This window comes from Crinia signifera, chromosome 19, assembly GCF_055691185.1.
Source record: "Crinia signifera chromosome 19, ASM5569118v1, whole genome shotgun sequence".
NCBI lineage: Eukaryota > Metazoa > Chordata > Amphibia > Anura > Myobatrachidae > Crinia > Crinia signifera.
In genome coordinates, this window is record NC_139226.1 from 26,532,095 (window position 1) to 26,559,946 (window position 27,852).

The 27,852-nt window shown below is 48.4% G+C and overlaps 1 protein-coding gene across 1 annotated transcript in view; it reads right to left on the bottom strand.

Moving 5' to 3' along the window:
- TMEM145 (transmembrane protein 145) overlaps nucleotides 1–27,852 on the bottom strand; it is a 56,206-nt gene that overhangs the window by 21,926 nt on the left and 6,428 nt on the right. The window lies entirely within an intron of this gene.

Genomic DNA, 27,852 nt, shown 5'->3' on the forward strand with positions numbered 1-27,852 from the left:
CACTGCAGCAGCAACAAAGTCCATTCCGCCTAAGATCCAGGGCCAGATGCTCTAAGCTTCAAAAGTGATAAAATGGAGAGTGATAAGCAGCCAGCCAATCAACTCCTGCCTGATATTTTTCAAACTCAGCCTGTAACAGGATAGGTAGGAGCTGATTGGCTGACTGTTTATCACTCTGCATTTTATCACCTTTGAAGCTTAGTGCATCTGGCCCCCAGTCTTATAGCTAAGCTTGATGTATGAGTAATGCATATATAAGAATATGGTCGGAATTTGTGTCTGGTTCAGCAAACACCAATATCCACTGTGACTGCCAACAAATAAACTCTTGATGAAGCGGCCAATGATTGTGGTGGGCTGCGAAACGCGTTAGCCATACCCATACCAACACCTGAGTGACGAAAGTGTGCACTGTGGTTTCATCCAACCAAGGCACTGGTGTAAGCCGCACTCACGCACGGCTAAGCGGACTACACTAGCGTCTAGCTTCAAACAAAGACTGGGAGCTGGATGCCAGTCAGCGGTCACTGCGATGGGAGGACACATCAATAGCCGCGCTGGCTACAGTGGACGTGTACAGACCCCACCGGTAACACCGCGCTACACTGCAGAATCCCATAGACCGGAGCTGACTGCCTTTACTGTGAGAGACGGGTGATTACAGCGTGCCACGCTGTGTTCCCCGGACAGCGGACATCAGGAATACCACGCCCGCACCTGGGTCCCAGTCTGATATTGTGGGAAATATACCTCTATCAGTCCATTTTTATCTACAGCTTGAGTGACTGTAAAGGCCCATACACACTGGGCAACTTTGAGCTGAAAGCCGCTCAAAACAGCATGTTTGAGCGGCTTTCAGCTCAAAGCCCGCTTTCCCGCGCTCCTGCAACATCGCCGGGAAAGCCATTCATCTGCTAGTATTACCAGCAGATGAGCGGCTTTGAGGATGCACTATGCAAAGCCGTGGCTTTTCCCCCAGTGGTGATAGCGATCATCGCCATCCATATACGCTGGGCATAATCGCCCAGTGTGTATGGACCATTATTCATATACACTGACCAATGGAACTTTTTATCAAGTAATCACTGACTACATTTAGGTCCTGATTCTGGTTCACTTGCAAAAGCAAATTCACTCTAATGGACAAAACCATGCTGCACTGCAGGTGGCGCAGATGTAACAAGTGCAGAGGGAGTTACATTTGGGTGAGTTATTTTGTTGCTGTGCAGGGTAAATACTGGCTGCTTTTTTTTTACACTGAAATAAATATATATCAGTTTGAAGTACAAACCCCACTCAAATCTAATTTCTCTCTGCACAAGTAACATCTACCCCACCAGCAGTGCAACATGGTTTTGTCCATTAGAGAGAGAATTTGCTTTTGCAAGTGAACCAGAATCAGGCCCCTAACCCCTTCAGTGGTGGTGGGGGGGTTTGGGAGCGCTCCCCACTGGGCGAGTTTTTTTATGGGGAGCGCTCCCTTAAAAAAAAACCACCACTGCCTCCGTGGGTCCGGGCAGCGCCGCTGCACTGTCAATCAGCGGCTGCCCGGACCTGCACCCCCGCACCGCATCCCTGTCCCCAGCAGCCGGCTTGTCATAAGCCGGTGCCGGGGACATCAATACAAAACCCGGAGGGGAGGCGGGAGGAGGAGGCGGCGGCGCCGCAGAGGGGAGGGGGCCGGGCAGCGCAAGGGGGATACCTGTACCAGGCCCCAAGCTTGTGAGGGGCCCCAAAGTTCTGAGCTGTAAGCATGTGCCGCGCCTATCAATTGTTTATAAAGGCACCTGCCTGGATTCCTGTAAGGATACTAATACCCCCTCTGGTATTCGTGAATATTATCTTTTGAAACAATAAAAAACTCATTCAATATGCAGTGTACTCAAAATGTTCTGCTCAAGGGGGCGGGGTGTTGGGCCCCCAGATATATCAGTGTACCGGGCCCCAAGATTTCTGTTGCCAGCCCTGCTAGGGGGATACATGACAGGATTTTTTTGCTCCTTGCCAGGACTCTGGGGCAGATGTATTAAGCTTTAACAAGAGATAAATCCCAGGGTGATAAAGAGAGATAACTGTCCAGCCAATCACATCCTAACTGTCATGTTACAGGCTGTGTTTGGAAAAAGTCAGTAAGGAGCTGATTGGCTGGACGTTTATCTCTCTTTATCACCCTTGCATTTATCTCTTGTTAAGGCTTAATACATCTGCCCCTCTGTATGCTGGTTGCCAGGGGCTACATGCTTGTTGCAAGGGGGTTAAATGCTCATTGCCAGGAGATTTCTCACTTATTACTAAGAGGTTTCATAGTCAGAGCGCAATAACGCTCCCAGAATCCTCACTTCTGGGTAGAGTTGTACACGCTGCTCTGGTAGGACCTCTAACATCTGTCTCCTCCATGGCGGCTCCGTGCTAACATATTTGGAGGGTCGTTTTAGCAAATTACATGCGGTCAGCCAGTCCGCAAGGAATCTGAAGAAACCCGTTTCCGCTCCACCTGCCATCGCATAGTCTGCACTGGAGTTTTTACGCCACTGCTTCCCTTTCAATCTGCCAGTCCTACCTTGCGTGTATGGGCTGCAGCCACTACAGTCCCTAGAAGCGGGTCTGACTTTGTGTGACACTTGCATGCACCCTGAACTAATAAAAAGGCAGCAGCCACTGATTACAATAGTCTCCTAACTTCACATTTAATAAGAAGCTACAGGTGCATGTAAGAGACAAAGGTTTCATCCAACATAAACTATTTCTCCTTGGTACCTACTGTATATACACAGAACCTGCAGAAGTCTGTCATTATATGTACAGGCTAGTTGTGCAGCACAGCACAGCATATCCATGACAGCCCCCTGCCCATCTATCTGCGCCCCTGTACTCTCAATTCCCTAATCCTGCCCCACGGACATCACGACTTCCTGTCTGCGGCCTGAAATAAAAAAAAGTTTAGCATTAGCCATTGTGACCCCCTTACAGATATTTAGGAGACGAACCCCCCCAAACAACAGTTGCTAGGAAACAAGTTCTGGCTCAGAGGTTTCCATGACAACAATGCAGCATGGATGGGAAAAGACCCAAAAAAAAGTATAGCGCACAGGGGAGAGAGAGAGACAGAAGATTTGGGGCATTTTAGAGTAGCCACTTGACTCAAGGCACCGCATGTGGCTGGCAAGGTATGCTGGGACTTGTAGTTCTACCACAGCTGGAGAGACACAGGTTGCCAAGGCACCGCAGACTGAACTAGGAGCAATGGCTTTCTTTACCCTTTCTATACACCTCAGTGGCCAGGACATGTCTGCAGTGCAGTAGTTTTAGTATAAAGCACTATTGTCCCTTACTGAAGTGAATCTGATAGAATACAGGAGGTCATTCTGATCTATTCTCACTGTTGTGAATTCGCAACGGTAAACGATGTTGATGGGCTGCGCATGTGCATATAGACTTATGTGCAGGCAGTCTGTGTAAGCGGACGCAGCGACTTCTATAGCCACGGCCCGTAAGCACAGATCAGTGCGGGTGGGGGGGGCGTGGGGCCGCAGACTGGAGTTGCACCTATAGGAACGCATACTTCCCAACATGAACCATTCCAGGAGGGACGAGATGCTCTGTTCCTGGACTTCCACTTGCATAATATACCATGCACATGTCCCAAACATCGGAATGAGGCCAAATTCACCCCATTCCAAATTAATTAGAATGAGGGCCTTAATGTGCCCTTGAGTCAGGTGTTTACTGGATACTGCAGTCGCATCTGAAAGCAATGAGCACAAGAATTGTTGGATATTCTGTTAATGGAAGAGTAGTAGTAGTAGTACGTTTATTTATAAGGCGCCGAAAAAGTGTCTGCAGTGCCCTACATAGCAAACAAAAAAACAAATGACAAGGTAACGTACAGGGTGTGTTGAAAAATACAGTATAAATAGGGGTATAGCTGGTAGAAATAAAATCAGCATCAGTTCAGAAGTAGGTGTCAAAATTGTCGAGGAGACTGAAGATGAAGTAGAGGAAGGGAAGAACAGGACAGGAGCACAGGTGAGGTAATGAGGTAGGGTGAGTACGTGAGGAAGGAGGGCCCTGCTCATAAGAGGGAAGTGGGGTGGAGAGCTGCGCTTCAAAATTAATATAAATGTATATAAATATATACACCTTAAAATAAGGAATTCTATGGATAAAAACGGATGAAGGATTGGTTGATCTAGTACAAGAAGAATTTATTATCTAAAATTAGCACATAGCCAAAATACAATTGTGATAAAATATATTACATATAAAAAATCCTGGTCTGTACCATCGAGTCCTCCCCACCATCTGCCATAACAGGGACACAAACCAAGCCCCACTACTTGTGGATTCCAATCGGGCCATCTACAAAACTGCAGTTCGGTATTACCATCTCCAACTGGCCCGACATTGGATTACAATTAATAGCAGGAAAGGTAGAGGTTGAGGACCACATCCCGCTTCAGTGAATCTAGCGGAGGGAGTCGGCATATTGTGTCAACCTGAGCCACTCCCTACACCGTCACCTGGTCCTCCCTCCCTACTGCTCCACTTGGGTGGTATTTCCCAGCCTTATACAGGACGCTTTACTACCCCAGCCCTGTACAGGACTTTCTGGACTTTTCCGGGCCCTACCCATATTCCAATTGTATCTGGTGAGATGAATTTTTATATGTAATATATTTTATCACAATTGTATTTTGGCTATGTGCTAATTTTAGATAATAAATTCTTCTTGTACTAGATCAACCAATCCTTCATCCGTTTTTATCCATAGAATTCCTTATTTTAAGGTGTATATATTTATATACATTTATATTAATTTTGAAGCGCAGCTCTCCACCCCACTTCCCTTTTTTGTATACTCAGTACAGGATTAACTACCCTGTCTCAGAGCAGCAGCTAGGGATACACAGCTCCGGCCAGGCGCACCTGCACCCCGACCCACCCAGTGTGGTCGAGGTCACCTCCCCTGCTCATAAGAGTTAACATACTAAAAATAGGTGGATGAACGAACGAAAAACAACAGGATAAGTAGGAACGGATGGGAACGGAGGCAGGATAGGAGGATCAAAAGAGGTTAGGAGGAGGGATAGGCTAGTCGAAAAAAGTGGGTTTTGAGGGAGCGCTTGAAGGAGGTAAGGGAAACAGAAAGCCTGATGGGTGGCGGGAGGTTGTTCCAGTGCACGGGGGCAGCGCGAGAGAAGTCTTGGACACGGGAGTGGGAGGAGGTGATTAGGTGAGAGGTCAGTCGGCGGTCAGCGATGGAGCGAAGAGGACGGGAGGGAGTGTGGATAGAGATCAGTGAAGAGAGGTAAGGAGCGGTGGAGGAGGAGAGAGCCTTGTAGGTGGTGGTGAGGAGTTTATAGAGAACTCAGAAAGGAATGGGGAGACAGTGAAGAGATAGACAGAGGGGGGAGGCGGAGGTAGAGCGGCGGGAGAGGAAGATGAGCCTAGCAGCAGCGTTAAGAATGGTTTGGAGAGGTGCGAGACAGGGAGTTGTCTCCGCCCTGTATGTGACCTCTGCCTGGTGCAAACCTGGTGCATATACTATTGGCGCTAACCTGCAGGCATCGTGCGATGCTTGCGAGCCCTTACGGGTGTAATGTGGATTAAGAATGTTAAGAAGGACAGATTCTGCGATCCCTGACAGGATTTCTTCACATGTTTATAATTGCCTCGATCACTGGAAGCGACTGTCACGGGCTTGAGGATTGCACCAATACATCACTGGTGTGTGGGCACTCTAACCGTCATTCCCAAGGCTGCACTAGAAGCGGATTGGTTGCTTTCCGTCAGTCCCCCCCCCCAAGGCTTAAAACCTCTCCCCTTTTTTGTGAGCAACAAAATGGTTTTGGCGAAACAAAGAGCACTGTATAGTTGAAAAGGTCGCAAGCTGGGCCAGTGTTTCCCCTCTCCCATCAGGCACGCGCATGGGGCCCATACGCATGCGCAGTTCATCGAATCGCATATGATACATGGTAATCGTATGCAAAGGACCGGAAAACTGCCAGGCGGTTCAACAGAACTCTTATGCGACTTTTACCTCTGGGAAGTTGCATAAGTGTATGGGGGCCTTTACTGCACAGACTCATCTAGCCTCAGTGGTGCCTCTCTCATCTTCCCATCCCCTTACTCCTCTGCCCTCCCCGGTTCTCTCACCACTGTAGCGCCTCTCTCCTTGCCAGCTATTATTTCTCTCCCTCAAGGTGTTCACGGGAAGTCTTCTGCTGGCATCAATAAAAACCAGGGGAAAGCTAATAAATCATATAACAGACATCCCTGTGCGGAGGAGAGTGGTAACTAGGAATTCTGCAATGTGCTGCAGAGGATCTCGTTCGCTAACGGACCAGCAGTACTCGGGAATCTAGGAAACCATAGCTATATCTGGTATGGATCTCCCCGGAGTCTCTGGTCCGCTCTGTACATTAAGTATTCTGGCAGATTTGAAGGAAGTTTATTGCTGGAGGCCTTCCCGGTCCCAATGTAGCATTGCACGAGTGCGCCGGTGACCTCATGACATCACCCGCGCAATGCATCATTGGGACCACGGACGCTTCTGAGGATGGATGCCTGGGGGGCCGCCAGTATATGCCCCCTGTGTGCAGGTGCATGTGAGCAGATTTGTAAGCGTGCACATGCACTCGCAGCGTATCGAGGGGATCCGGCTGGTGGGGGGGTGGTTATTCGGCAGGGTGACATTTACCTGCTCGGGAGGCAGAGAATATATGCAGCCTAGCGCACAGGTCTGAATCGGGCCCTAGGTGGGATGCTTGTGGTATCCAGGTGAACAGTGTCTAGGTCAGGGATGAGGAACCTTGACACTCCAGCTGTTGTTGAACTACACATCCCAGCATGCCCTGCATCAGTTTTAGCATTGGCCAATTAGGAACACTGTAGAATGGCATGATGGGATGTTTAGTTCACCAACATCTGGAGGGCCAAAGGTTAGCCATGTCCGGCAACAGTCAAAAGGTTGACAGCATATGGTTGACACGGACAAGCTCAACATAGAAAAAGGATAACACAAAGGGAAGGTTGACATAGCAATGGTCAACACAGAAAAAGGTCCACTTATGTTTCTGGTGGGATTCTAGGGGCCATGGTACACTATTTTGGGGTCCATGTCAAGAAATCTACAAATTGACACCAAAAAAAATATGAAAAACTCAGGTCCACCTTTTCATGCGTTGACTATTCCAGTGTTGAAATTTTGCTTGTGTCGATCTTTTGTCTTTTTTGACCTTGTCTGTCGACCTTTTGGGGTGACACTGTCCACATTTTCATGGACGACCTAATATTTCAGGCCCATAGCTTGCCTGGGGAAAGGAGATGGGGGGAGGGGGGATTTTAAAAGTAATGCTGGGTACACACCAAAACGATTTGGATTGGATGCAAATCGTATGCAAATCGGATCATACGATTTGCATACGATTTACATACGATTTGCATACGATCTGATCCCCTCTGTATTCAGATGAATGGATCTTTTACAGATCCTACCTGCAGCAGGTAGGATCGGATTCGGATCCAATTCAGATCCAACCAAACGATTTTGACCAAATCTGCATCCAATCTGCATCCAATCAGTCTGAATTGGATCCAGATTGATGGGATTGTGCCAAAATCGTTTTGGTGTGTACCCAGCATTAGGAAGCTTAGGGGGAAAATGACTAAGATGTGAGTTCTATGTCACATGAGATGTTGCTATGGCCAGCCAATCAGATACTATGAACAATGAAAATGTCGACATCTTAATCGGCCCAAATCCCATGTGTGTGACATAATAATCAGCGGCTGCTGATTGGCTGAGAGAGCTCTCTCAGCCAATCAGCGGCTGCCCATTCAATACATCCCGCCCAATAAGAGAAACCTCTGACTTCACCTCAGATATATTAACCTTTCTCTATAAAATAGCCTCTATGTTGACTGTACTAATAAGGTAACTCCTGTCTGAGATCCCCCGGCGACTCTCCTGTCCTCCTCACACGCCAACAGGTCCGTGCTGAAAAAGCAAATATAGTTATCGGGATGGAATTATCTCCCATAAGTCTTTATATTAATCCTGATTTTCATTTTCGGTTTCATTTCCGTAGTGACATTTGGTCCCTGGGATATTGTATGTAACAGACTGCTGTACGAATGTTGAAACAAAGAATGAGTGTAATGAAGAAAGGTTATCCAATTTCAGAGACAGAGTGCAGCCATTGCAATTACATTGTATTCTCTGCCCCATCTCTCCCAGCTCTGTGTCTGCATATTACTGCATTCATCACAAGTGACATGCAATTGCTGAACGCTGGTGTCTGTGAGGAGCTGCACTGCCTAGCTCAGCCACACTGATACCCACACGCAGGAGGCTTATAGACAGGGATAGAAAGAGATGTGGTGTGTGACATATCGCCTCGCAACATTCAAAAAGGGCCACACGTTAGCCTTACGTTTAGTTATAAAACAAAATATGCCCTCAGGCTCTCACGTGTCACAAATTGGCCCGCATGCCCTCAGGCTCTCACGTGTCACAAACTGCCCTGCATGCCCTCAGACTCTCAGTTGTCACAAACTGCCACAGGTGTTGAGACTCCCATGTGTCATAAATTGCTTCCATATGCCCTCAGACTCCAAATTGTTCCCACATGCCCTCATACTCTCAAGGGTTAAAAACTGCCCCCACATGCCCTCAGACCCTCAAGTGTCACAAACTGCCACATGCCCTCAGACTCGCATATGTCATGAATTGCTCCCACATACCCTCAGACTCTCAAGTGTCAAAATTGCTCCCACATACCCTCAGACTCTCAAGTGTCACAAATTGCTCCCACATACCCTCAGACTCTCAAGTGTTATAAACTGCCCCCATATGCGCTCAGATTCTACATGTCACAAATTGCTCCCCCACATACCCTCAGACTTTCAAGTGTCACAAATTGCTCCAACATGCCCTCAGACTCCAAATTGTTCCCACATGCCCTCATACTCTCAAGTGTTAAAAACTGCCCCCACATGCCCTCAGACGTGCATATGTCATGAATTGCTCCCACATGTCCTCATACTCTCAAGTGTCACAAATTGCCCCTACATGCCCTCAGACTCTCAAGTGTCACAAACTGCTACATGCCCTCAGACTCGCATATGTCATGAATTGCTCCCACATGCCCTCATACTCCAAGTGTCACAAATTGCTCCCACATACCCTCAGACTCTCAAGTGTTATAAACTGCCCCCATATTTGCTCAGGTTCTACAGGTCACAAATTGCTCCCCCACATGCCCTCGGACGTTCAAGTGTCACAAATTGCTCCAATGTGCCCTCATACTCTCAAGTGTCACAAATTGCTCCCACATACCCTCAGACTCTCAAGTGTTATAAACTGCCCCATATGCGCTCAGACGTCTACGTGTCACAAATTGCTCCCCCACATGCGCTCAGACTCTCAAGTGTCACAAATTGCTCCCACGTGCCCTCATACTCTCAAGTGTTACAAACTGCCCCCCATATGCGCTCAGACTCTGTGTCACAATTTGCTCCCCACATGCCCTCAGACTCTCAAGTGTCACAAATTACTCCTGCATACCCTCAGACTCTCAAGTATTATAAACTACCCCCACATGCACTCAGACTCCCACCTGTCACAAATTACTCCCACATGCCCTCAGACTCTCAAGTGTCACAAATTACTCTTGCATACCCTCAGACTCTAAAGTATTATAAACTGCCCTCTACATGCCCTCAGACTCCTATGTGTCACAAACTGCCACGTGTTCAGATTACCCACAAAACCCCCAGAACTTCCATATTACACTAACCCAATTATGCCCCCACATGCCCTTAGACTTAACACAAACTAACCCAACTCACTGAAACTCCCAACTGCTGCAAAATGGTGCTACTCAGCCCCCCTCACTAGCCAGAAAAAGACCCCACTAAACTCAAATTCTCCTACATGCCCTCAGACTCCCCTTGCCACAAAATGACTACCTCACTAACCACATAATGTCCCACGTGCTGTCAGATCCCACTTCAGAACTCCCTTCAGGGTTACAAACAAACACCCACATGTTGCAAAATCCTCCTCACTAGCTGGGGGTGCCAGTGACCACCCTACTACTAAATTAATAAGCACTAATTAGTCACTAATTACATTAATCACTCAAGTGAACTGTAGTACTGGAGCATATAATTGCTTGTCTGCCTTGTCACACAGCCCAGAGGGCGCAGAGAAAATAGGGAGATTACGTGCTGCTATATATACAGGTCCCCCCCCCCCTCCTCTAATGTGCTACATATAAATGTCACATCGGGTATGTACCACAGTTCCTATTATACAAGTAACCTGCACTAACCAGATCACATTTCCTCCTACCCACTAGGCAGATGGTGTGACTTATCGCCAACAAGCCCGCCACCCCATAAATAAATTAGCGGCCTCTGCAGAGTGTCTGTCACCTGTCAGACCCAGCGCAGTGTAATGTGCTCATACTTGTTCACAGAGTTACCATGAAACCACTAACACGCTGCTTTCATATCCTCTAGGACAGGGGTACTCAACATGCAGCCCTCCAGCTGCTGCGGAACTACACATCCAGCAGTCAGCTTGCTCTGATAGCAATACTGTGGTAAGGCATGCTGGGATGTGTAGTTTCACAGTAGCTGTGGTGGTTCATGTTACAGTAAGCTGCATGTGCAAGTTATATATCACTGTGACAGCCTTTGCACGGCCTTTTTCTCTGGTTGGGAAGAATATACTATGTCAGAAAAACTGGACGACGCTAATTACATATAGATTGTACTTGCGGACATTTTTCACCTCAGCTATGGGAGATCCTGGGCAGGAGGTCAGGGGGCCAACTGCAGAGGACATGAAGTTTTGTGGTCTGTGTTTTAAAAATGACACAAGCTGCCTGGTTGGTACTTTATATCCCTCTACTTTATCTCTAAAGGTTCTATACATATTTCCCTCTTAGGGCGGGATGTATTAATATATATCACCGCCCTTCACCTGCCAGCCGACGCGATGCTACTGCACATGTACTAACATATGCGGCTAGCATCGGGTTGCGGTGACGGAGACCCCCGCAATACCTGTAATGTGGTGTGCGGGGGTCTCCGTCACATCCCGGTGGCTGTCAGTGTCCCCCTGCGTCTACTCCTCCCCCCTGCAGCCGGATGTCCTCCCGACTGTGACACCTGCTGGGGAGGAGGAGATCAATGGAGGATGGGAAAGGGGGCGGGCGGGCGGCGATAGAAGCCCATAGGCATCTATAGGGTATCGCCACCCAGAGGAGGGCGATACCCTGCCAGGCGGAGACGGGGCGGACGGGTAATGGTACATAGGAAAATGCGGTAAAGCCCCCGTTTTACCGCATTTTCCCTTTAGTACATCCCGCCCTAGATGAGGTCGTACTAATGACCTATAAATTCCTATTCCTATGCAACCAAGCATCTGACTAGCCTTCCTCATTGCTTTGCTACATTGCTTTCCTGCCTTTAAGTCCCCTGAAATAGTGACTCCTAGATCTCTTTCCATTATAGTACCATTTATACTATATTGAGCATAATTTTGCATTTTTTTGCATTAAACTGTAGTTTCCATGCTCTTGACCAGGGTTTAAAGTGGTCCTGGAAAGGTGGTGGAACTCCGCACCCCTAACACCCCCCCCCATAAAAGGGTAATGGTCCCCACCCTCCATAAAGGGGTAATGGTCCCACCATACATGGTAGCACAATCGTATACACATTACACTGCATGTAGTGCCCATGATTCATATTAAATCACACAGTAATTCCCCTTATACACATAGGGCCAAATGTAATAGGGGGAGAGTTTCAGAAAGTGAGAGATTTTGGGAGAGTTTTCCCATGTTTTTTAAAGCAGCAATCAATCACATGGCAAAATCAACCTGGTTTTGCAGTGTAATTGATTGCTGCTTTAAAAAAAAGGGGAAAATTCTCCCAAAATCTCAAATTTTCTGAAACTCTCACCCTATTACATTTGGCCCATAATGTCCACAGTTGTTCATCTTAACTTTACATTATATACGCCGTGCCAGAAGAAGAAGCCGACGGGACAGGTTTTTCTGTTGGAATTACTGTTCAGGGCTGTGGTGGAGGTGGAACTCAGTTCCCCCTACCATTAGAGGTGGTGGAACTCAGTTCCACCCAGTTCCCACTCACTTTAACCCCTGCTCTTGACCAATTCTCAAGTTTACTCAGATCATCAGTCATTTAATTTACCCCTCCTGGTGTGTCTACTCTGTTGCATATCTTGGGATGCGGTCATCTATTAGAATGAACTTAGGTCTACAGTCATTAGGTCGACCCCACTAGGTCGACTGGCAGGAAGGTCGACCTGACTTAAGGTCGACATGGGCCAAGGTCGACATGACTTAAGGTCGAATTTGCATAAAGGTCGACATGAGGAAGGTCGACTGGTCATAAGGTCGACATGGGTTTTTCACTGTTTTTTGAGCCGACATGTGCCGACAGGCGGTATTTCATGCCCTACCATCCACTAGGGCGTGGTGGGAGAATAAAACCGTGCCCGAAGCATTGCGAGCGAAGCGAGCGATGCGAGGGTCCGATTCTCATTGCCAACTGTGTCCATGTCGACTGTGTCGACATTCGGATCAAAAAACAGTGAAAAACCCCATGTCGACCTTATGACCAGTCGACCTTCCTCATGTCGACCTTTATGCAAATTCTACCTTAAGTCATGTCGACCTTGGCCCATTTCAACCTTAAGTCAGGTCGACCTTCCTGCCAGTCGACCTAGTGGGGTCGACCTAATGACTGTAGACCTAAATGCAGTCTGACGAATGATCCCATTCCCATATCTTTGTGTCATCTGCAAAAAGGCATACTTTCCCTTCAATACCCTTTGCAATGTCACTAAGAAAGATATTAAAGAGCAATGGTCCAAGTACAGATCCCTGGGGTACTCCACTGGTAACATGTCCCTCCATAGAATGCACTCCATTTACTACAACTGTCTGTTTCCTATCCTGCAACCAGGTTCTTATCTATTTAATTGTTTTATAATCCAATCCCACACTTTCAAGTTTATTTAGCAGCCTGCGATGTGGGACAGTGTCAAATGCCTTACTAAAGTCTAGATATGCCACATCTAGCCCATACTTAGCTACTTTCAGGCTGGGCAGCCAGCTCAGGTGGGGAGGCCGCCGGGAGTGAAAAGGGGTGTGGTGGGGGTGGAGCCACAGGAGTGGCTACTTGTCTAGGAGCATGGTCGAAGCGGTCGTGTCATTTTAGCCACGCCCCCATGTTTTTCACTTTTTTTGTGTCCCGAATTTTGACATTAACATCGTATCAGTGTACTGCATCCCCTCGCAATTCTCGGCACACTATTATATTCTCCCACCATGTACTATAGGATGGTAGGGGATGAAATACCGCCTGTTCGGAAAAAAAGTCAAAAACTCAAGTTGACCTATCGAATGTGGACCTAATGTTTGTGTCGACTTGTCGACCTTTAGTGGTGGACCTTAGTAGTGTTGACGTATCGATCATATACTGCCTGGGAAACGTTAGTCACACACACACCCCGGGCACTTGCCAATTCCCTCTGTGATGTGGGAGCGTAAACGCCCTTGTCCTGATTTCCAGAGGAGAATAGTTGGGAGGTATACAGAGATACCTCTGTCCATGGAGGAAAGCCTATTATCGCAGGCGTTCACCTTTTACTTTATATGCTGAAAATTACCAGACATTTATATCCTCAGCTAGACTGGGAGACACTGTGACCGGCTTATCTCAGCATCAGCAGAGCAAAGAGCTAATTAAGAAAAATGTATCTAGAGGAAATGTAAGGTAAATTGCCAGCAAGATGTGCAATGTGTATCAAGGTTTAAACAATGAAAAATATATTAATTGTACATTGCCAGGTCTATGCGCACTGGCAAGGGACCGGGTGCTAAGAAACGATAACAGGCGACGAGGATGTGTAATACATAAGACTATGTACCTAATGATGGAGGAGACTGTCATATGGAACTGCATCTGTTTATCACTACGTGCAAATATGAATGAATCTTTTAGAGAAAATACCATGGGCCTAATTCAGTATGGATTGTATATGCTATGCTGCTCGCATCCTTAGCAACGCAAATGCAGAACCCCACCCCCTGCCTGCATACTGTTTCCTGCCTGCCTACCGCCCCTGCCTACATACCGCCCCTGCCTGCACACCACCTCCTGTCTGCATTCCACCCCCTGTCTGCACACCGCCCTCTACCTGCATATACGCAACTGTTACGAGCCGCCTCTGGTGGGCCTGTGTAAATGCAACCTGACTCTTGTATTTGTTCTGTGTGCATTTCACCTGTCACATAATTAGTCAATTAGCACTCTGCCTTGTGTGTCAGGCTGCTCACCTGTAGTGACTTTCCTCATTTAGGGGGCTTGTCCATTCCAGCTGTTCTGATTGGATATTGCTCCCTATTTTACCCAGTCTGCCCTAAGCTACCACCTCGGTGACACCCAGCCTGCACACCACCTACAGCCTTGCCTACATATCGCCGCCTGCGTACTGCCCCCACCTACACACTACCTTCAGCCTGCATACCAACTCTTGCCTGCACACCAACCCCTGATACTTGTTGGTTTTGCATTGCTCCGGATACGGAATGAGGCCCATTGCATAACACGGCTTTAGCAAATCTGGTTGTTTTACCTAGGCTATGGAGGGGAGTATACACACACCAATATGCATGATGTACATGCATATGCTGCTTTTGGGTAAGATGCATACTGAGCAGAATGCACATAAATAAACTGAGCGAATGGGAAATATACAGCATATTAGATTTACTTCCATTCTGTTCTTGCATCTCCCCATAAAAATCAATGATCTCTATGTGAACATCTGTCTCCACTCCATCAAAAGACAGAACGGAGGAGAGACGGGCATAAAGGCGTTCTGTGTTCACAAGCCTAAAAGCATATTTCACCTGTTCATTTCCTAGGCACTTAGTGTAATGGGGGGAATGACGCTCACATTGTTTAATACTAGTACTCACAATGTGTCTATTATTCCTATGGGGCCATTTACAAACTGAACTTACTTAAAAAATAATAATAAAAAAAAAAAAAAATATTCTGTGCCAGGAATCCTCAGCTAATATTAAGCTTCCCAGCGGAGACCATCACTGAAATGTCATAACATTTGCTTTACAACGTGTTATTGCAGGGGATGGATATGACATTTAGCCGTTTGCTTTCTCTATCTTTGCAGGATTATTTTTAGAGTTTAAAAAAAAAAAGAACGCGACTCCCAAGATTATAAACGATCGGCATTTTCTGCTTAGTAGACATATTTTGCAATCCAGCTGCGGCCTGTACATTGGGCCCGTGTCAAACCTGTGAGTTTTCGGAGCCCAGCGGGCGGGGACACGCAGCTCAGCCGCCCTGCTAAGTTTCCTTCGCCGGCCCCTGTGCACAGTTGCGAATGCGTTTGTACTTGTGTACTTATGCATGTCCTTATATTAAGGAGTAGAGGAGGAGGAGTGTGCGGTCAGGAATTGGGTCCCTCTGTGTCTGGCTGCTGGCTGTGTACGGTCTCCGGTAGCGGAGGAGTAGTGTGCGGTCAGGAATTGGGTCCCTCTGTGTCTGGCCGCTGGCTGTGTACTGTCTCCGGTAGCGGAGGAGTAGTGTGCGGTCAGGAATCGGGTCCCTCTGTGTCTGGCCGCTGGCTGTGTACTGTCTCCGGTAGCGGAGGAGCAGTGTGCGGTCAGGAGTCAGGTCCCTCTGTGTCTGGCCTCTGTCTGTGTACTGTCTCCGGTAGTGGTGGAGTAGTGTGCGGTCAGGAATCGGGTCCCTCTGTGTCTGGCCGCTTGCTGTGTACTGTCTCCGGTAGCGGAGGAGTAGTGTGCGGTCAGGAATCGGGTCCCTCTGTGTCTGGCCGCTGGCTGTGTACTGTCTCCGGTAGCGGAGGAGTAGTGTGCGGTCAGAAATCGGGTCCCTCTGTGTCTGGCCGCTGGCTGTGTACTGTCTCCGGTAGTGGAGGAGTAGTGTGCGGTCAGGAATCGGGTCCCTCTGTGTCTGGCCACTGGCTGTGTACTGTCTCCGGTAGCGGAGGAGTAGTGTGCGGTCAGGAATCGGGTCCCTCTGTGTCTGGCTGCTGGCTGTGTACTGTCTCTGGTAGTGGAGGAGTAGTGTGCGGTCAGGAATCGGGTCCCTCTGTGTCTGGCCGCTGGCTGTGTACTGTCTCTGGTAGTGGAGGAGTAGTGTGCGGTCAGGAATCGGGTCTCTCTGTGTCTGGCCGCTGGCTGTGTACTGTCTCCGGTAGTGGAGGAGTAGTGTGCGGTCAGGAATCGGGTCCCTCTGTGTCTGGCCGCTGGCTGTGTACTGTCTCTGGTAGCGGAGGAGTAGTGTGCGGTCAGGAATTGGGTCCCTCTGTGTCTGGCCGCTGGCTGTGTACTGTCTCTGGTAGCGGAGGAGTAGTGTGCGGTCAGGAATTGGGTCCCTCTGTGTCTGGCCGCTGGCTGTGTACTGTCTCTGGTAGCGGAGGAGTAGTGTGCGGTCAGGAATTGGGTCCCTCTGTGTCTGGCCGCTGGCTGTGTACTGTCTCCGGGGTTCCCGCTTACACCTGTAGGATTAATGCCGCTGCTTCCTCCACCCGTGTCAGCACAGGGCAGATGATCGCTGATGTCTGAGGGCAGCGCGGCTAGCTCCTAGTGGATTGCTGGACGGTCAAAAGCACAAGGAGACACTGATGATGCTGCAGGCAGGGCCAGATTAAGGGGGGGCTTAGGGGGGCAGTACCCCTGTGCCCCCCTCTATCTAGGGGCCCCCTGTGGTTGGCATGTATTTTTCAAAATAATATATATATATATTTTTTTTTATTTATTTTTTTGATAAAGGTTTTGTGCATGGGAGTGGGGTAGTGCTGCAGCTTCACCTATCTGCCAATGTGACAAAGATTAATGCTGCTGAGCATTGGGAGCCAAGGCACACTGACTGCACAAGTGTGCAGTGTACTGGGAGCCGAGAGGCTTGTGCTGAGCTCTGCTTGATGGAGCGCATCATATGATTTTCAGGCCTATGGAGGATAGCAGCAGCAGCAGCCTTGTCATAGGAGGGTTTTTAATCAGAGGCAGCGCTAAATCTGTCAAGGTTCCTACATAGTAAGGTACAGAGGGACAAACACAGGCTTTTCAGGTGGTATGATATAGATATATATTAATAATAATCCCCCCCTGCAGTTACCCATTGACCAAGTGTATACTGCCTATACTCTGTGTTTTGACAGTGTTATATTCTCCCATGCAGTTAGCGGCCAGTAATGAAAAGTGCAATGGAGCCCCCCTGTCTAATTTGCGCTGGGCCCCACGGAGGCTTAATCTGGCCCTGGCTGCAGATGTAACCAGAAATGACGCAATGTGGTTCCTCTCCATGGCAACGGAAGACTTCTTCCACCATTGGGAGATTTCTTCTTTCACCATTACCAGTATTATTTTCAAGCACCCCAAATAGTCTGCAGAGTAATCCCAGGGGAACAAGCACTGCAGGTTGGGAACCACTGATCTAGAAGGTGCTTAATACATAAGTAGAATCTCCCATCTTAGTAAATTCAGCCCATTGAGCTAGATTCAGTAACATCAGAAATGGCCTTTATTCTGTCTATCGGCTGTGAGACGATGAATTGTTTCTAATGTTTAGCGATTATTATCTTACCTGGGGGCCCTATCTAGACCCAGCAGGGGGCCTCATGCTGATAAACCTCTGATCGTCTGATGCTCCCACCATTTTACCCCTAACAAATGAAATCCCCCCTTCTCCCCCTCCCCTTGGTACCTGAAATAAACAAACGGAGTCATGTACTTTTGGCGAATTAGTGGTCACATTTATTAATTTGCTTACAAATATATACTGTTACTTGCTTCTGTGGCGAAGATAAGCACTGCGGTCCACCAGCCCTGTATCGTAACTGAATCAAGCCGCCCGGGGGGCCAGGGACCCCTTCTCGCAACTTAAAACCTGTAACCGCCCGGGGTCACCCTTCACGTTGCCGCCCCCCCCCCCCCCCCCCCCCCCCGACGCCAGGCCTTGGAGCTCTTCACCCCCTTAGCTGGGGGGTGCCTTCGCTTCCTGGCGCCATTTTGGCTGGCCCGCAGTACTTCCGCCAATGCTAGGTTCCTAGAACCGCAGCCCGCCACATTCCCGTGACCCTACGCCAACCTCCTGGCTCTACTCCGCCATTTGTACTCCGCTTGTTCTATCTAATGGTTATGTTCCCGGTTACCTAATTTAAAGGTTGTCTGGTTAAAACTTCCTCCCCTCTGCCTGCTAGGTTCCAACCCGGTTATGCCGAGGTGCATGCCTGTGAAGTGACTTGGTGTTGGTGATAATATGCCATAGATGAGGTGGACTGGTTCCTAGCAGTTGTGCCTGCGGTGTCGCCTCCCTGAAAGCTTCCTGCTGACCTACATCCCCCTTATTGTGGTACCCCCTAGACAATATTGCATTTTCCCAATTTTATTGGAGCCGCAGCCCTACTTATCCTGTTGACCTCCATCTGTCTTGGCTCCTGTGAATCCCCATGTTTTTTTGTTGCACTCCCTTGCTGGGTGTCCTTTGCTGCAATGTGTGCATTCGTGTCTGAATCTGCATTCCTCGCCTCTGGTGCACTGTGTGCTGTTGTATGCGAAGCACTTTCCTCCCAGTCTTCCCTGTGAGTTAGGCCTCCCCGCCCCACTCCCTTGCCCACGGGGTTGTTGTTCTTCTTTGGGCTGCGTTACATCCAGCCATATTTCCACATCCTTTGCCCCTAACGTTAGCACTTTCCGCCCGCTGTGTTTCCTACGAAAAGCTTCATCATACTCCCGCCAGGTGTTTGCCTTACTGTTCTCCACCATGTCGTGTATCATGTTCATGTATTTTAACACATTCATGCTTTCTCCAGGCCTGGTCTTAAGGTAACATGCTGCAAATTTATACATCCCGCTTAACCATTTGTTGTATGTTCTATATTCTGCCTCCGCCCCTGGGCCTTTGCTAGCTGCCCGCCCGCTTGCTTTTCTAGCTTCTTTCGTCATGGCAAAGATATCTACGTATTTCCCAGTCTTTATATCCTTTTCCACCGCACTACGCACACCCCTGTCAATAGTGGTGGATGCGCATGTCAGTGATTCCTCTTTCTCCAGCTCCTTGCTCTTCCTCTTCCTCTTGTTCTTCTTCTGGTTGCCCTTTTCCCCTTTCTTAAACTGCCTAAGCATTCTAATAAGTTTTGCCTGGCCTGGGTTAGCTTTGTCCGCATCGCTATCACTGTCCCCTGCGTCAGAGTCAGAGTCCGCAGACCCTATGTTTGACTCACCACTGCTCTCGTCTGTCCCGCTTGCATTGCCGTCCTGATTGCTCGCTTGTGGCTCCTCCTCCCTTTGCTGCACTATTTGCTCCCGAACCTTCTTGTCCGTCTGCCGGGGGCGTGCTTGTAGTCGCTGCCCCCTGTTTCCCCGCCGTTGTCTGGTTCGTGCTCGTTAGTATATTATTGTTCTCCGTTGTATTGCTTGGCAGACCCTGTGGTGGGCCATTTTCGGTTGTTTTGTCCCTCTGATGTGGGTATTCACTGGGTACAGCTGCCTGCTGCGTCCACTGTTGTAGCGGTGGGGGTTGCCTCGCCTGGTAAGGTTGCCATGGTTGAGGATATTGCCATTGTCCCGGGTAGTGTTAGTAGTAGTAGTACGTTTGTGGGGCTGATGGAGTACGCACTGTGGGGCTGATGGAGGTAGCTGGCGCGTGGTTCGTGGTGGGTTGCCATTGGTGTATATGCCCCCTGGTTGGCAGGAAAAGGGTACTGCTGTGGCACGTGCTGGGTAAAGTGCATTGGCCCCTGCTGTGTGTAGGATGTTATGGCAGGAATTGGATATGGTGTGTACCTTTGCGCAAATTGAGATGGTGCATGCTGGGGCCAGCCACTTGCAGCGCTGTGACTGTGAGCCTCTTGGGTGCATGCATTTGTGTTGCTGGTGTGGGCTGCATATATTGGTTATGCCCGGATGCCATGTGCCCAGGTTGTGCCTGCGGAGCCGGCCTTGGCCATTCGTGTGTGGCAGTGTTTGGCAAGTGCCCTACTGCAGGTGCGTGCTGAGGTATGTGGGCAAGTTGGGGTGGATGACCATAAGCGGCATATTGGCTGGGTGCTGCGGGGGCTGCTTGCACTGGGGCGCTATGCATGGGCCCCGCCATGGTGCTGTGCTCTGGCTGGGTGGTCTGATTGGGTGTGGGCTGCCTGAACTGGGCAGAATCTGGCTGCAGTGACCTCTGCTGTGCGTTAGGTGGTGGGGTGCCTAACTGAGGGTAATTGCTGGGGGCAACAGATGTCTGCAGCGACCCTTGCTGCACTTGGTTAATGAAGCTACTTGGCAGGGGTTCTCTGCTGGGGGGAGGGGCGGGCTCTGTAGTAAAGGGAAAGTGCTGGCTCCTTCCCCCACCCCCTCCCTTCTGGCCTGATGCTGCGTGTACGCCCTGGCTGAGGTATTGAAATTGTATGGCGGGCGGCTGGGTGCCATTTTGGGGGGCCTGCGTGGTGGGGATACTAGCGGGTGTGGGCTCCCATGAGGGGAAGAGGTTGGGGGATTGTGTGCTGCGGGCAGGTGGCGCTGACCCGTCGCTGGGCGGCGCTGACCCGCACAAGGGTTCCGGTGCTGGCGGGTGGATGTGGGCGGGTGACGCTGCCCCGTCGCGGGGGTGAAGCGCCTGGTAATGGGGTTGGCTGGGCGGCGCTGACCTTGAGAGAGGCGGCGCTGGCGAGAGCTGTCCATGACCGGGCGGCGCTGCCTTGGCGTGAGTGCCTAGCGCCGTGTATTGGCTGCGGCGTCCGGGCTGCGGCTGTGAGGAGGTAGGCGGGAGCCGGGGACCGAAGATGGATGCGGAGAAGACACTTTCCTGGATGCTTCTGCTGGGCGTCGGAAAGAGGGGGGGTGGGCTGCGCTCTGGCTGTGAGTGCGGCCCTGGGTGGCTGATTACCAGATCCTGGATTAGGGTCCCGATCATCGCTGGCTCACCCCGCTGTATTAAGCTGTCCTCCTCCTGTCGCTGGATGTGTCCTTCCTCCCTCACTCGGCCGGCCTCCTCCATTGCTGGTTCTGGTCCTCTGGTCACCGATCTCCGACCTCCTGCAGGTGCCTTCTTTATTCCTTTCTGCTGCTGTACTGGTCCCCGGTACCGCGCTGGGGTTTCCTTGGATCTCTTTGGACGGTCCATGGCTTTCCTTTTCTCTTCTCTGGTATTCTGGTACAAACACTTTTCTGGTATTCTGCTCCTAATGACCCTCCCCCTATACCTGGCCTTCCTTAAGTATGGTGATACGCCCTTGGGAGGGGTCACTTTACCTATTTCTTCTCCTGCCCTCCCCCCTTGTTACCTCCCCACTTTCCCTACTGTCCCCCACTACATATGGGATTACAATTGGTAATGGAGCCCATCCTAATAGTTTATTGTCTGTTGCGTCTAGTCGACGCTCGCTCTCTTTATAACTCAATACACCTCTATGGTCTTGTGCGGCTGAGCCCCAAAACCTCATCCTATTCAATTTCCTACCTTACCATCCACTGCGGTGTGGTGGGAGAATATAATAGCAAGGGGACGCAGAACCCTTACACGGTGTCCATATCAACTAATTCGACCTTCCATGACCCATACCCTTTTACGCTAAAGCATCAAACAACACTCAACAATGAATAGCCCCTATCCCATTATGAATCCCAGTGCACATCCCCCTGAGAAAACATGTTGAAAAATATCTCAACATATCTCAAAGATAGATTAGAACAAAAAGTATATTACTGAAACCATCACTGGGTTAGAACATTGGTGTTTTCATTAAAATTTATAGCCACAGGCCACCTTAGATCACGGCCAGTAGAAGTGTACCCTCCCCATTCTTCCTGTAACGGCCCAGAGGAGAGCTTATAAGCAGGGTTAGGTGGTTACAATCCAAACCGGAACAAGTCCTGAAAAACTCTCTATTAATAAATCGCTTTATTTCTAACTTGGCTGAACAGATTCCCCCCTAGATCCACGCTGCCAATATCTCCCCTTCATTAGTTTTATGAGTTATTAGTTCTGGGAAATAAAGGTTATAAATGATGGAAGGCTCAGTTAAACCTTAAATCAAAGGATGTTGGTCTATATTATATAATAATTTAATATGTGTTTCCGACGAAGCGCTTTAAGGATAATATATTCCATTCTGATTATATCTAGTATGGATATCATAGCTGTTCGTACGCTGCCGGTTCTCTCTGTGGCTTGTAAACTGCGCGCATAAAACTAGATAAGGAAAGAGATGAGAAATAAAAAGGAAGTTGCTACGTGAGGCCGCGCATTATTTTTGATGCAGATGTACTATGGTATTTCCCCGCGGATAGCTGAAGCCATAGAAATCAGCATGAAGCCCCACAAGACACTAATGAAACAGAGATGATAAACATATGGTAAATGCACTAGTAAGAAGACTGCTGTTCAGATGCAGCGGCAGAGAGGAGAGGGAGGGCCCGTGTTCCGGCTCCGTGACGGCCCCCTACTCCCTGGCACTGCAGTAGGCTCTGTCTCTGTGCAAGGTCTCCAGGAACATGGCCGCTCGTGCCACATTCCCAGAGACTTCCCTACTGTGCATGTGCACAGCAACAGGAAAATGGTCGCCATTTAGCCAGTCATTTCTGCTGTTCTACAGGGCAAGCTTTCCCCGGATTCTGAAGACCATCATAAGCACCGCACACCACCTATTATGGATATGACAATTTTGCTAGTAACTGGCTATACAGGGAGCTGCATTACATACATGCCCAATGTAGATTGTCCATACAGGTCTTGCGAGCATCTGTCTTGCACGCGTGGAACTAAGGGGTCTATTCAGACCTGCTCGTAGAGCAGCGAATTCGGCCCCGTTATCAATGGTTGGGGTTTGCGGCTGTGAATGCGCATAGACGATAAAGTACGTGTGCTGAACCCCACTGCAAACGTCTTCAGCAATATTTTCAATCGCCAGGGCGCTGGCACAGTGATTGACAGGCAGGGGGCGTTCCGGGGTGGACACCCAGTGTTTCATGGGTGTGCAAACAAAAAAAGGTGGGCCCACACAGAGAAACACTGGACGGGCCCCATGGAACCCTGCCTGCTTGGGACGGCGGATGACATCACAAAGAACAGTGCAGAGGAAAAGTAACACCCTTAGTACACACTCGACTAGGCGATTAGCGGCTCTGCCGATATAGTCAGCTATAAAAATAATCACTATCCATATGAAATAGGATTTAACGAGTGCGCCCAAAAAGCGTTTTGTGTCTTTAGCCTGCCCCTTTGCAGGCGAACCCCCCTTTGTTCTCCAGTTACTGTACTGAATGCTGGGCGCACCACCAATATACAACTACAGGAATTGTTGGAAGTAGTTTATCACATTGGTCCATATATAAACTATATGTCGGTGCGGCTCCATTTACTTTCTCCACGGTGCCACTGGGCAAACCATATAGCACATACACACTGAACAATATTGTTTAACAATATCTTTCAGAGATATCACCGGGTTCTTTCACGGCGCAAGCATGCTGATGATATTGTCAGATGAAGCTGCATGTCGTTAAGGCTGCACGGGAGTGCGTGTCATTAACAATACTGAGTATACACACAAAACGTATCGCTGATAAGGGCCTGTGAGAAGGATGATAAAGACGAGGGAAACGTACAAACGGCACCGTTATATATCTCCAAAGCAGTCAGGACAATCACATGGATCTCAGCAAGCAGAATAAATTAAACAACATTCCAATGGCCTCAACCGTAGCCCATACCCCCCACCTATCGCCTGGGCAGCAAGTCCAACATCAGGAGCATTGAACTTGTCCATAGAAACCCTCTCTACTGCTGTTGATCCCTGAGCTGTAACCAAAACCTGAACTGGATCCGTGTTTAACTGCTGTAGTGTGCTTACACAGGGAAATCCCATTAACCCCTTCCCGACATTTGACGGATGTACTTCCCGACACATGGCATAAATGTACGTCATGCCATTAAACTGTCACCGCGTCTATAGACGCGGTGACAGAGGGACGATGTCTGCTGTCCCTGACAGCAGACATCTTTCCTCATTGCCCAGGGGGGGCAGCGATGCCCCCCCCATCGGCGATCGTTGCGATTGGCTGTTCAAATGTGAACAGCCAATTGCAGCGTTTTATGAGTTATGTGTATAATTTTGACTCTGCTGCCCCCTAGTGTCCAAAAAAAATAAAAGGAGGTTGAAATAATGATTAAAACATAAAGTATACATATGGTCTATGTTAGTTATTAACTATTTTGAGTGGTATGATTATTTGTCTCACAAGCAGAAAATTTAACATTTTGCAAATTGCAAAATGTTCAATTTTTTTACGACATTTTGGTATTTTTCACAAAAAAACACAGACTGTATCGACCCAAATTTACCACTAACTTGAAGTACAATGTGTCACGAGAAAACAATCTCAAAATCACTGGGATAAGTAAAAGCAAAAAAAAGTTATCCCCACTTAAGTGATACATGTCAGATTTGAAAAAAAGGGCTCTGTCAGGAAGGCAAAAACAGGCTGCGGCGGTAAGGGGTTAAGCCTGTCACAGGCCCTAGTGTGTACGGGGCTTAAGCCATCAGCTAGCCCCTCCAATTGCACAAGCATATGTGTAAGGACCTCCACCTCCGCACAGCTGTATTACTGAAGCTGCATTATTGTCCCTCTGTATCATCACAATGACAGCGCAGCTATATAAATCCAGTGCCCTAGTTATTGCCGCAGCTTTTCTTCCAACAATTCCTAGTACCAGACAAACACTTTGGGGCATATTTATGAAGGCAGAGCCCCCTACTGTCAGTGAATGCAAGTTCTGTCTGCATAACTTTTGCTTTGCCTAATGCTTCAAAGGCGTTACTGCCGGCAACAGCATTGTTTATTGCTGAAGCAGGATGCTTATTTTACAGGCGCAACTGTGATACATGTACAGATGTTTTAAAAAAGTATTTGTTTTCATATGAATTGTATCTTTTATTTATGTGGCTTGCAGCAATAATAAGCAACAAGGAAGACGTATCAAATCTGCTTCTAGCAACCATTTATCTAGCACAGCATAAAATCCCAATTAAAAACTAATTGGTTGCCAAGGGCAACTGCTGCACTTTATCCTTCTTGAAGGTTTGATACATCTTCCCTTAAGACCTTGACCAGCTGTTGTTGAACTACACATTCCAGCATGCTCTGCATCAGATTTAGTATGCTGGGATGTGTGGCCAAATAGCCAAACTGAAGCAGGGCATGCTGGGATGTGTAGTTCAACAACAGCTGTAGTGTCAAGGTTAGCCATCAAGGCGCTGAGGCAGGCATGTCCAAACTGTGGCCCTCCAGCTGTTGTGAAACTACAAAGTCCCATCATGCCACATTTTTGCTATTAGGGAATGCTAAAACTATGGCAAGGCATGCTGGGACTTTGTAGTTTCACAAACAGCTGGAGGGCCACAGTTTGGACATGCCTGCGCTAAGGGGATATGGACGTTAGGTGGACACATATTACGTCGACATACACTGGGTCGACCTGGCTGCGGTGAACATATGAAATATCATCAAGGTTGGAGGGTCGACACAAGCATTAGGCTGACAATGGCAAGGTCGACCGTAAAAAAGGTCGACATGTACCAGCAGGTGGTTTTTCATACCCTATTATCCACTACAGTGTGGTGGGGAAATGGCCTGGTGGCAGAAATGTACATGTGCAAATCCCGACCATTGGGGCAGGGGCTGAATTTGGCCCCTATATCTGTACTATATAGTCTTGCCTGCACAGTCAATGTTTATAGTCGATATGGACTGAACGGGTATCCGATGTCGCTGAAAACCATTTGAATTCGATTTGATTTTGACTATAGAGTCAAAATCGAACCAAAAGTGACTCTGAATCACACGAGTGTACGGGGCATTAGCGTGATACACGGAAGACCCGGGGAACGTGATACCCCTCTTAGACATGCGACCCAGCAATTGCCCCGCATTTTGCTGGGTGCATTCTGACCCCCTTTCACACATAGCAGCAAATTACTGAGTTAAAAACTGTCAACCCGGTAATTTGCTGAAAACACGGGTTATTTTTGGAATGTGAAAGTGTCTACCTGGGTCACAAATCCCTGGTAAAAGCAGGGTCGGTGACCCGGGATTTAAGACCCGGATAGACCATTTCACACTACACAAATTAAAGGGTGGAACTGCTTCCCCCGGGAAATTTGCCGTTATGTCTGATAGAGGTATAAATTAGTGCTAACACACAAACCCAGTATAAAAAGAATACAAAGTAATACAAAAAAAGCAGAGGTACCTATAAACTCCGTCTGCACCTGTTACACAATCTCACATTTTGCTAATTGTATATAAGAAATTATTGTTTCTCCTCTTTCTTTCTCTTTTTTTTTTTGGTACTTGTTTCCTAGCACGGCGCCCACGATTTTGATTGTATTGATCGGGTTGGAAAAATTGCGTCGATCGCATGCCAACCAAATCCCATGCGATGCGATCGACACGATTTTTACATTGGAATCAATGTAAAATGGTCCCTGAGACCCAATTTTACATTGAATTCAATGTAAAAAGCCCCAAAACCCCCCATTTTAATAGCAAACCCCCCCCTGATGGGTGAAATGGCCCTCCATTGTTAACGCCACCCCACTATTGACGACAACCCGAAGTGTGGCGAGCGTCGGCGTGGAGTTGATTTTATATAGTGTGGCGAGCGCAGCGAGCCACTGAGCCCGAAGCGTGGCGAGCGCAGCGAGCCCCGGGAGGGGATGCGCACAACTTTACAGGTATGCGCGTGCACTCGCCACGCTTCGGGCTCGGTGGCTTGCTGCGCTCGCCAAACTATATAAAATCAACTCCACGCCGACGTGGATAGTAGGGGTATGAAAAGGTTGGAGGACGCGTACCGCCGCCGCTCGCCACACTTCGGGTTGTCGTCAATAGTGGGGTGGCGTTAACCATACTTTCGAACCATATACAATGAGAAATTGGCCATATTGGCCCATTTCCCATTGTTCCCTATGTAAAATCGGGTTGATCAACCCGATTTTAACTTTAAAAATCATTAAACATCCTAGCACCTCATGTGTGTATACTTCTAGCATGTTAAACCTTAACTTAACTTATCTTAACATAAAACCTGAAATAAAGACTCGGAGACATAGGTTTGGCAGAAATTGTTAGCTGATTTATTATTTGAATATTTAAGCTAGTTTTTGATTTGATTAAACTAATTTAAATAAATGGTGGCCAAGAAAGAACGGCTACTAAACTAAACTCCACCCCCAAACTCAGCATACGTACTCAAACTACCCTACCAAGCGGTATCCACTCAACCTACTACATTGACTACCACCCAGCCAGGTGGTCTCGCTGCCCCCCGAGCAGGAGATCGAGCGAAAGGCCTAAGTCAATGAATAGGCGAGCGCACCGAAAACAATCTATATACGTTGCATAAACAGGTAATGAAGGCTAAGAAACTATTAACCTGCCGTTCTTTCCCGCCTATCAGCCAACGCGATTAAAACACCCCGAAACCCCCCCTCCACCATGTAAAACCAATTATCAGAGGGAAGGGAGGGCGGGAAAATTTTAGCAGGAAAGAGAGGAAGACTCCTCCCTTTCCTGACCCAATATTCAGCTAACTCTGCCATTCCCAAGCACCTTATTGGATCCCCGAGTCACATGCTCCCCAAGGGTCACACACACAGCCTAGGAGGTTTAACCCATTCCATGCCTAGTGCTGGCATTACATTAATCTTAACATTATTCTCTATGGGAAAATCGCGTTGAACGCGTCGGTCGCATTGCGGCCAAT